Here is a 12,500-nt window from a genome sequence, read left to right on the forward strand (position 1 = left end):
TAGTTGTGGTTGTTGCCATTAGAATCTTAAAGAATGTGGTTGTCTATCAAAACTCTTAACTAACTACACACTCATGTCCACATCACACACACACACAAATATATATATATATATATATATATATATATATATATATATATATATGCGTTATACTCACACACAAATATGTGTTACATATATATATATATATACACAGACACAAATATATATGTGTTATGTACACACACACACATTCAAATATATATATGTGCTATACACACACACACACACACACACACACTGAAGGAACTTTGTAAACAGTTATAAAGGATGTGTTTTATGCAAATGTGTTTTGGTTATTTATATATGCATGTGTATACGTATGTGTATACATATGTATGTCACACACACGTGCATAAAAGTAATAGATTTTCAATAGATTCATATTTCTAATTTGCTTGTAATAATGAACATGACAGCATTTATATGCATACATATATATACGTATATATGTATGTATACATATGTACATATATGTATGCATGTATATATAAATATATATATATATATATATATATATATATATATATATATATATATATATATATATATACACATACACACACATCTATATGTATATACATATGTATGTATACATATATACATGTATACATATACATACATACATGTATGTCCAACCCATGCCAGCATAGAAAACAGACATTAAATGATGTTGATTTGTATGTATGCATATATGTGTGTATTTGTGTTTGCATATGCATGCATACATAAACACACACATATATATACACATACACATGCACACATAAACACATGTAAATATATACATACAATTTTCATGCGCAAATACATAACTGTTATAACGTCTTTGCTGCACTAACATTAGTCCGTGTGTACCTGTGGTGTGTTTATGCAAATTAAGCTCTGATATACACTTATTTACAAACTATATGGAATATCTGTGTTTCTATACATACAAATATGTGCATCCATATATATTATATGTGTGTGTATATGTATCTATTTATACATACATACACATACAAGCAATAATCTTTCAAAGTGTAATTTAGGAAGGATGTTGCCAGGGTATGGTGCAGCCCTTCCATTTGCATGATGTAATTGTGTGTTACAGAACAGAGCCAATGAGGTAGAAAATCTATAAATGATTAAGGGAACACCATACCTGATTAGCTGTGTAGGGGAGAAGAGATTTCAGTTTGTCGATTCCTAATGTTATTGCAGAAAAATTTGCAACACCCTAATTTTAATCTATATTCTGTAATCCAATTTATTCTCTTCTATTCGTTTCCCATCCAGTTTATCATTGCCTCATTTCCATATTTTTTTTTTACTGCTTTTCAATCTATCTATCTGCCTATTTATTTAATATTATCTATTTTGCTATCTATCTACGTATCTATCTACCAATCTATGCACCTATCTACCAATTTAACTACATACCTACCTAACTACCTATCTATCTACTTGCTTCTCTATCTATCTACATATCTGTCTGTCTGCTTACTTATCTATTATAATGTGGATCCTCGTCCACTTGTATGTTACTGTTGGCACTGTAATATTCTTGTCACCACCGTTATGTTGTGGCGGTATTCCACATTTTATTATCTTTGGCTCGTCTATCATGCTATCACTGATAGCTCCCAAGACAATGACTTGAAACGTCTACCTTGATTGATGGTAACTCAAACTCACATATAACACATAACTGACTCTGATTCCAACTGAGAACTCATACAACGACTCTATTACTGCTGACTCCCTACAATGACTGACTGTCTGACTTTGTCACGTGGGAAAAGGTATACCTACACTATTTATCTCTATTTTCTTTATTAGTTGACTTTGCTGTTGCCATGACTCTGGTGTTTATAGTTTCATGCCAAGGCATTTGTCAAACTTGTGAAATAAATACATATGATTGGATGTGCAGAAATACATGATAACTTTTCCATACTGGTTTCAATTTTTATTGTGAATCATGTTAAACTCCCGCCATTGTTATTTCATACAGGGTCCTGCACAGTCTGATATGGGCTATGATGTAATATAAGAACATATCAGTAATGAGACAAAAATGAATATGGGTTTGGATTTGATAGCCCTTTATTTTGTCTGTTACATATGCTTCAGTATTCAATAACATATGATATTACACTATTGATGCAATCCCTAAGGAGATGTATATATATAGTTTGACTTTATCACCTAATGACAACTAACTCCCTACAAAGCTAAGGTGTGACACCACACCTACCCCATCTCTAGTGACATACTGCTCCCACATTTGAGACAGATACAGATATAGGAGCTACATACAGTCATCTCCAATGATTACTACACACCCAGGGATCAAAGACCACATCAAAATAAGATTACTCAACAGACTGGCATGAAGCCCTTCACCATCACATTCAAACAACCTATGCCACTCAGATGTGCTGGTCCCTTACTCTACACCTTTGTTCCTTGGAGCCCCTATTCATTGGACCTGCTCATATCACCTTCTTGTATTACATAACACCCATACAATGTATGTTTCGTTTTGTTTTGTTTTGTTTTCCTAGTCACCACATTAAGCATTTCATCCAATCCTTCTTACTCTAGAATGTCATCCCTCTGAAATTCCTTTGTTACTCGTTCCAACCACCACTGCCACCACTACCTTCCTCCATTGGCTTCTAATTGTTCAAAAAAAAACATTAACAATATTGATCTCACCGAGCTTGGAGAACCTACAAAGGTTATCAACAGTGACCCTTCCTCTACACCACCAAACCAATGGAGAAACAGTCCATGTGTTGTTGTTGTTGTTGTTGTTGTTTTTATGGCTCTTTATGGACAGTAGGAAATCCCAATCGAATAACCTGTCAATCGCAATAATAAACACAAAGCAATACTTATGGTGAGGTTAGAAATCAATGCCTTACAGAAATGGTGGTGGTGTAGTTGTTAGTAGTAATAGTAGTAATAGAAGTAGTGGTGGTGGTGGTGGTGGTGGTGGTGGCTGTTAGTCGTAGTACTAGTGGCACTGCAACACTTTGCCTTCTTAACCACTTAGCCATCATTCATACTCAGCCGGCTACTTAGGTTGTCAACCAAGAAGTTCAGAAAATATTGTGAATCTGTACATACCAAAATGTCTGCCAACACATTTGATGTGTCTTGATTGGGTGAAATTGGTAAAAATACACCTCCTTCCATAATGGCTGGCACATAATACAAAAAGCACAAAACTATATATACAAAGACACACACATAAACATAGATATATGTATATCATGTGTGTGTATGCACAGATATGTATGTATATATTGATGGATGTATGTGTATGTATGTATGTGTATATATATATATATATATATATATATATATACATACACACACAAACATACACATATGTATACATATATTTGTATATATATACTTATGCATGTTTATATATATGTGTGTGTATGTATATATATATATATAAATATATATATATATATATATATATATATATATATATATATATATATATATATATGTATAAATCAATAAAGAAGACACAGCAAAAACTTAAACAACAACCAAACAATCTGAAGTTGTCTAAGAGAGAAAGAAGTCAATGGTTCCTCTTAGAATTGGTGAAAATAATAACAAAACGGATATATTTTTCATTGTTTTTATTTGAGCTTTTATTTATTTATATATGTAGTTTTATTTTCATTTCCATATTGTCTTGTTTCTGCTTTGTGATATATTCTGATTTGCTGATTTCCATATGTCAAATTCTGCAAGCTTATTTTTATTTTTTGGGGGGTTTTTAAATGTGTGAGTATATGTATATATATATATATATATATATATGCGCGTCTGTATGCAGATTGATAATTATAGATAGATATATGCTTGTGTGTGCATATATATATATATATACATGTATGTATGTGCATGCATAGGTATGTGTATTTATATATCTATATGTGTGTATATATATGCATATATATATATATATATATATATATATATATATGTATGTATAAATGCAATATACACATATATATATATTTGTGTGCAAATATATGTATGATATACATTTCCATGTGTATATAATTGTGTGTGTGTGTGTGTGTGTATATATATATATATATATATATATATATATATCTATCTATATATATATATATATACACACACATTCACACACACATATACATATACAGACACACACACACACATATATATATATATATATATATATATACACACATTTATACACACACTGCTCTCCCATGTCGCCACCCATCCAATCCCCTCCGTTTTGACAGCTTTCTACCATTCCTCCCGCTTCCCTTTACACACTCATACACACAAAAACTCTCTCTTTCTCACACACACACACACACACACCTAAGAATTTACGTTGAAAGTCTCTGAATATTCTTCCTTCTGACATTGGTCCAACTCTTTCTGACAGATGTTCCTCAACAGATCAACAATATTTTTGACAGATGTTCTTCAACAAATCAACAATATTCCTCTCAAATCAATTTCCAAACACAATTATCAATTTTTTCCTCTCCTCCTTCAAACACCACCACCACCACCACCAACACTGCCACCACCACATTTACCAGCAGCTCCCCCCCCCACCACCACAACCACCCATCATTTGTTTCTTCCCTGCTTTGCTTTATCCCCCCCCCCCACTCGCCTATAGTTTGTAGTAATAATAGCAGCAACTGTAATAGTTGTTGTAGGGGGTGGTGTTGGCAGTGGTGATAGTAAAATCTGAAATAAATATAAAAAAAAGAATAAAAATAAATAAATAACCATGACAATGGTGTTCGACCTCAAAAAAGAAGAAGAAAAAAATTAAGATATTAGCAAGGAAAAGCCATCATCTTATCCACCTAGTGTCAGTTTGTCTTGGAATAATACTCTTTATTAATCAGCATCATTCTTTATTAATCAGCATCATTCTTTATTAATGTCATTTTATTTTGTCATATGTTGTTGTTGTTGCTGTTCTGGGCACATTAGATAATGTGCTCCTAGTTTCTCTTGCTTTCCTCTTCCCTGTTGGAACTAAAAAAAAAAACAAGAAAAATATAAAACCGTCATGCTTGGATTGTGTTTTTCATTATAGTGTCTCCTTCTCAGGATTGACCTAGGGTTAAATAATAAGGTTACATGTGTACGTGCAGATGTATGGGCAAGATGTTTTGAGGAAGACTAACAGTTGCTCAAGTATGCTTACCTCCCTTCTCCAGGCTGCCCCTGTTGTTTAACCAAGGGAAAGGCTGCCCAACATGGAAATATAGATTTAAGCAACCAGTATCCTCACAGGCATTGCTGTTAGAACAGAAAGGGCTAGAAGAGGGACTGCAAGGCACATTATGGCTCTGGGTTGATATTTTTGTTTTTTTATTGACCCCCAAAAGGATAAAAGTCATAATTGACCTTGGCAGAATTTGAACCCAGGGTGCAGAAAATCAGAACAAATACCACACTCACCTTATATAGTAGATACACAGACAGCAGCAGCAGTAGAGGCAGGTGATGCTGCTCAGTCTCAGGTCAACTTTGATCCAGTAGCACTCCAATGAAAGGCTTTCCAGCTGTAACTATTCAGTCACATTTTGGCATATCAAATACTAAATAGCCTAAGATGATAGGAGAGTGTGATGTGGTTTTTTAGAGAAACTTGGCTGCTATTTCTAGCAAATAGAGAATCCCTCAATAATTGTTGTTGCTGTATTTGTTATTGTGGTTGAAGCCATTCTGGTTACTGTGGCAAAAGAGACTATTCTGATATTAAAACTGTTGCCTCGGCAAAAGCTGTGTACTTGATGATGCTTGTATCACATTATTTTGTTATGGCACAAGCACTAGAGGGGTTGTTGTGTAATCGAGAAGACTAAAAGGTCCTCTTGACTTCATATTATCTTTACTCATTTCTCAACCACTTTAGAGAGTTTTCTGGGTGCGTTTTATCTTGGACCCTGCACTAGACAAATCACTGTGTACCCAACGAGACAAAGAGTTCCAATTACTCGTTGATGCATTTTGTTTGCTCAAGACAATGAGGCGGAGAAGGCAACTAAAAGAAAGGGTGAGAGAGGGAGAATAACAGAAGAAACCACGAAGGGAGCAAAAGTATGATGATAGAAACAGATTGGGATAAGAGATTAGTAGAAGAGGAGAGTGAACAATGGATAAGAGATGGTCAGTGGACAAGCTATCTTAAATGAAAATAAGGTCACATCAACTAATGTAGCCCTTAATTTACTAAAACCTCTGCCTTGCAGAGATGTTAGTAAATCAGTCCCTTTTGCCAAACTGTTAAATTACAGGAATATAAACAAAACAACACCAGTTTTCCTGTGGTGAGAGATTCGCACAAAAATATGTCCTCACCCAAGGTGCTGCACAGTGGGACTGAACCTGAAACCACATGATTTTGAAGGGAACTTCTTAACCACAAAGCCATGCCCACACCAATCTGGAAGAAGATAAAAATAACAAGGTGGTCATATTTGGAATGCTTTAGATAATAGATTTGTTCAATCAAGACAGACCAGGGACTAAAACTGCTTCAGTTAAGATGGTTGGTTCAGTCTCATACGGTTTATCTTAGTTTTCATACAATAGCAGTTAGATGTGTGTGTGTGTGTGTGTGTGTGTGTGTGTGTGTGTGCGCGCGCGCGCGTGCATGTGTGTGTGTTGGTGGGGGGCATGTCATGTCAAAAAAGACTTGTCACAACTACAACAAGACTTGTCACATCTAAAAGACATGTCATATGGAATCAGTTATTACCTATATACCAAATAATCTCTTTGTTTAGGATCATAAGTTGAGGAATTTAAACTTTTGAATGGTTCTTCTTAATCTACAGAAAAGGGTTACCAAGTACGTTTCTATCTTCCATAAGTATTCGGAATTCTAAAATTCATGCTTGTGTGCAAATGTCAAATATTTGTGTATGTATATCTATAAGCAAACACCAAAGCTCATCTGTAGATATAAACACACCCATACAACATACGCATACATACATACATATATATGTGTGTATATATATATAATGTGCATTCAATTATATAACAGCTTTATGTTATTAATTTTGTGTGTGTATATATGTATATATGTGTCCATGTATATCATATCTGTTCATAGATCTCCACATATTTGTGCACATATGTGTTTGTATATATAAATATGTTTATATAGTTAATGTGTATATACATACTTATGCCTTACTACACACACACACGTATGGATTTATTTCACATATATGTATGTGTATGTATATATGTATATTCATATATATATATATATATATTTATACATTTGTGTTTGTGTATATATATATATATATATATATATATGTATGTATGTATATATATATAAATGTATGAACTTGTAATAATATGTATGTATATATATATAAATGTATGAACTTGTAATAATATGTATGTATACATATATGAATCTATGCGTGTATATGTTTGTAATATACATGTATTGATCTATATTGTATGTATATATTAACTTGTTTATGAAACACATCTACATATATAACATATGTATTTATGTATACACATACATACACAAACACACACACATGCAGATATATGTGTGTGTTTGTGCGTGTACGCATTGAGAGAACTCTAAGAAGATATTTACACAGGTACTCAGCATTATTTAATACCTGATTGTAGAGCAACTTCTTCCTGTGTTCAATAATATATTACTTAGATGTTTGTAGGTTTAATATTTGATTGGTTCAACTGTCAAAATTGTGATCGCATCAAATATAAACTATTTACACAAGAGAATGTCTTGTCATTCTTCTATTTTTGCCTATCATTGGGAAATCTGGGGAGAGATAGACAGAGAGAGGTAGGGGAGAAAAAGAGAGGAAGAGGATGAGAAAGAAGGGGTTGTGTTAGATGTGGTGGTAGTGGTGGTGGTGGAGGTTGTTTATTGGGATGTTGACGGGGGGGGGGGATTCACTTATTTATATCAATATATATGTGCGTGTGTGTATATTGAGTGTATTTATTAGTTGATATGTATTCCTGTGTATTCGTGTGCATAAATATATACATACACATAAATATTTACACACATATGTATGCAGATTTCTGTGTATGTGCATGTGTGTGTGTGTGTACAGAGAGAGAGATAATGTAACTGTATATGTGTATATATGAATATATATGTATATATGTGTGTGTGTATGTATGTATGTATATATATATATATATATATATATATATATATACATATATAGTGTGTATATAGATATGTGCAGATGGATGGATAGACAGGCAGACAGATTGAAATAGATATATAGTGTGCATGTGTATGTGTGTCTCTCTCTCTCTCTCTCTCTCTCTATATATATATATATATATATGTATGTATGTATGTATAGTGTGTGTTTGTGTGTGTGTATATATATATACATATATATATATATACACACATAGAGAGAGAGAGAGAGAAACACACATTCATATGCATTATTGACTCAGCAGAGCTTTTTATTGGTTGATGATGATGATGATGAAAGAGGTGGGGGGTACTCATGATGTCTGTTATGATCTTGATGATGGTGGTGGTGGTGGTGGTGGTGGTATTGGTAAGAAGGGTAATGATGAGGAGGTGGCAGGGTGAGGATGGTTGTTTTGATGACGACGACAACGATGATGATGATGATTATAAAGATGGGTGTGATAATTATGATACTGATAAGGATGGTTGTAAAGATGATAGTGCTGATGATGATGATGATGATGATGATGATGAAAGGATGGGTGTGATGATTATGTTGATAAGAAAGATTGTTGTGCAGCTACTGATGATGATGATGATGATGATGATGTCACAAGATGGAAAATTCATTTCCATTTTCATGCATTACTTTGTTTGCCAATATAGTTTACATTCTTCAAAAATTGTTGCCAAAATAGCATTCGCAGACTAAATCTTCCTGAAAATTCATTTCAAGAATTTTTCCATAAGCAAAATTATGTTTGAGTCTGTATACTTAATTAGCTTTACCTGTAGAATATATTAATGAACAACACACAGACAAACACGCATATATATACATATATATATATATATATATATATATATATAGGCGTAGTAGTGGCTGTGTGGTAAGTAGCTTGCTTACCAACCAGATGGTACCAGGTTCAGTCCCACTGTGTGGCATCTTGGGCAAGTGTCTTCTACTATAGCCTCGGGCCGACCAAAGCCTTGTGAGTAGATTTGGTAGATGGAAACTGAAAGAAGCCCGTCATATATATGTATATATATATATATATATATATATATATATATATATGTATGTGTGCATGTGTTTGTGTGTCTGTGTTTGTCCCCCAAAATTGCTTGACAACCGATGCTGGTGTGTTTACGTCCCCGTAACCTAGCGGTTCGGCAAAAGAGACCGATAGAATAAGTACTACCTCACAGCACAAGTTCAATTCATTCCATGACCAAGCTCGTCTTACAATTTACTCATTTTACAAATCAATTTTCCCTAACTAAAATATAATTAATCTGTTCCCAAAACCCACTCAAAAATAATTTTTTATAGGTTTTAAAACAGAAAAGGTGTAAAATGACAATTCTAAAACAGAGAATGCAAAAGAAATATATGTAAACTGGTTTTATTTAACTGAATTACCTTAAAGATGGGAAGGTTTGTGTGCTTGTACTGCGGATTTCTGCTCGTACTTCAAGACAAAAATTCACACGAGTCTCGACTCATACAACAAATTACTTGTACAATGGTGCACTCATACTGCGAGGTTTTACTCTGTGTGTGTGTGTGTGTGTAAAATCATCATCATCATCATTTAGCATCCATTTTCCCATGCTGATATGGGTAAGACAGTTTGACTGGTGCTGGTAAAACAGAGAGCTGCACCAGGCTCCAGTTGTCTGTTTTGACTTGGTTTCTATCGCTGGATGCCCTTTCTAATGCCAACCACTCTAAGAGTGTCCTGGGTGTCTCTCATGTGTCGCCTGCACAGATGTTTTTAATATGTCATCAGCACTGGTGTCTCTCATGTGTCACTGACACAGGTGCCTCTCACATATCACCAGCACTGGTGCCTCTAGATGTATCACCAGCACAGGGGCCTCTCACATGTCACCAGCACAGATGTCTTCTATGTGTCACCGGCACAGGTGTCTGTCACATGTCACTGGCACTGGACAATATATGTATATACACACACACACACTCACACACACAAATGTACACATATATACACACACATACATGCACACCTCCACACCTCTATCTCTCTTCTTTTAGTTACATGTTTCTCTCTCAAATGTGTGTGTGTGCTTTACGTTGGTCTTTCAGTTCCTTAACAGAATAAGGGTACTGTCATAACAAGGCTTGTCTTGGGCATTTTTCAACCGAGCACATCCCCACCATCTGCATGTCTTACAATCATTTTCTTCGAGAAGGACAGAGATAGATAGACAGAAAAAAAAAGGAGCAATAAAAAGGGATGAATCAACCCCATTACTTGAATCGTATTTTATTTATCAACCCTGAAAGGATGAAGGGCAAAGCTGACCCCAACAGGATTTGATCTCAGAGCACAGCAAAATCAGAATGTTTACAACAAAGCAATCTATCCAACACGTTTAACTCTGCTGAGTGGCTGCTTCATATATATTTATGTATGAAGGCACATGGTTATGATGTTGCACTTCTGATCACTGAGTATTGTTGTGTTGAGCACATTACATATTGGTTTCATTCACTCAGCTGCAAATGGTAACCTCCACAATGCACTGGTGTTCTGTTCAGGATCAATGTTGGCCTGTTTGCCTGCCTTGCCAGTGAAATGTAACAAAAATGGTAAAGGTACCTTCTAGAGCTATGCTAACTCATAAGGGTTAGTTTCCCAGTTTCATGGCCAGCTTCCTGGTTTCATTTTTCCCCACCTTTACGGGATACAGGTCTGTCACTGGATTACTCATTTTTGCCAGCTGAGTTGACTTGAGCAACATGAAGTGCAGTGTTTTGCTCAAGAACACAATGCATTGCCCTGTCCAGGACTTGAAACCACAATCTTACAATCAGGAGACCAACACCCTGACCACTAAGCCATATACCTCCACAGTCAGTGAAGCGGCATCGTTTGAAAGCTAGAACAATACAAAGTGCATTGTGATCAGCAGTGTATAACATCTGACTCACTAGTTAATACTGTGATATATATATATATGTATGTGTGTATATATATATATATATATATATATATATAGGTGTGTGTGTGTGAATTATTTCAAGCAAAGGTGTGGCTGTGTGGTAAGTTTGCTTTCTATCTAACCACATGGTCCTGCATGACACCTTCACAAGTGTCCTCAAACAGACCAACGCCTTGTGAGTGGATCTGGTAGACAGAAACTGAAAAAAGCCTGTCATGTATGTATGTGTGTGTGTGTGTGTGTGTGTGTGTGTGTGTGTATTAATAAAAGTGTACAGTATTATATATGCAGTATGGCCAATCTTACCTGTTGGTTTCACACCAGTGGTTCAACGGTGTGTTAGCTAACAGTCCGATTATGTAACCCTGCACTCTTCAGAGCTAATATATATGTACGTATGTATGTGTGTGTGTGTGTGTATGAAAGTGTGTATATGTATGAAGTGGTGATAATCAATCTTCCAATTGTGTCCATTGAATATGTTTCATGACTGATATTATCTGTCAGTTCAGTTTTCCACAGGCAACTCTTGTACTCTTAGCACAATCCTCAGAAGGATCTACACATGTGGCAACGTCTCATCTCACAAATCATAAATTAAGGTTACAGTCCATTCAAAGAACTCCCACACAGTTTCCATTTACCTATTTTCACTCACTGGGCAAAAACTCCCCAGGATTTCATGATTGCCAAGTAAACTTGAAAGAACCGATGGATACAGTTTCCTTTGTTTGAGCAGCAGATCAACTTCAAAGCAATGATATACCTGTATGTGTTCATTATTGTGTGTGTGTGTGTGTGTGTGTGTGTGTGTGTGCAGTTTCTGAATGTATTTGTGTACCAGTCAATATGGAAGTATATATGTACATACTCACACACATATACATACAGGTAGGCGTCCACATGCACTAACATAAAAACATTCACAGGAATGCATTCACATACACAAAAGTATTAATTAGGTCACAAAAATGCTCATCCAAAAATCAGATTCTAATGCACTTCCTGTAGTATGTGGAGAAAGGATATATGTGTGTGTGTGTGTGTATACATATATGTATGTGTCTTTGTATGTATGTATTTTTATCTGAGCTTGCTTGTATGTGTGTGCGTGTTTGTGCAGTTATGTATATAAATGTGTGCTGTTATATGTGTATATATACATATTTCCATATTGTTATGTTCACATATCTCTGTCTATATGAGCATATATGTGTTTGTGTGTGTCAGCACCTCA

The 12,500-nt window shown here is 34.9% G+C and overlaps 1 protein-coding gene across 1 annotated transcript in view; it reads left to right on the forward strand.

Moving 5' to 3' along the window:
• LOC106882486 (CUGBP Elav-like family member 4) overlaps positions 1–12,500 on the forward strand; it is a 520,684-nt gene that overhangs the window by 416,984 nt on the left and 91,200 nt on the right. The gene's annotated exons all lie outside the window — the stretch shown is intronic.

Source organism: Octopus bimaculoides, chromosome 8 (assembly GCF_046866305.1).
Source record: "Octopus bimaculoides isolate indiv1 chromosome 8, ASM4686630v1, whole genome shotgun sequence".
In the NCBI taxonomy this organism is placed as follows: domain Eukaryota; kingdom Metazoa; phylum Mollusca; class Cephalopoda; order Octopoda; family Octopodidae; genus Octopus; species Octopus bimaculoides.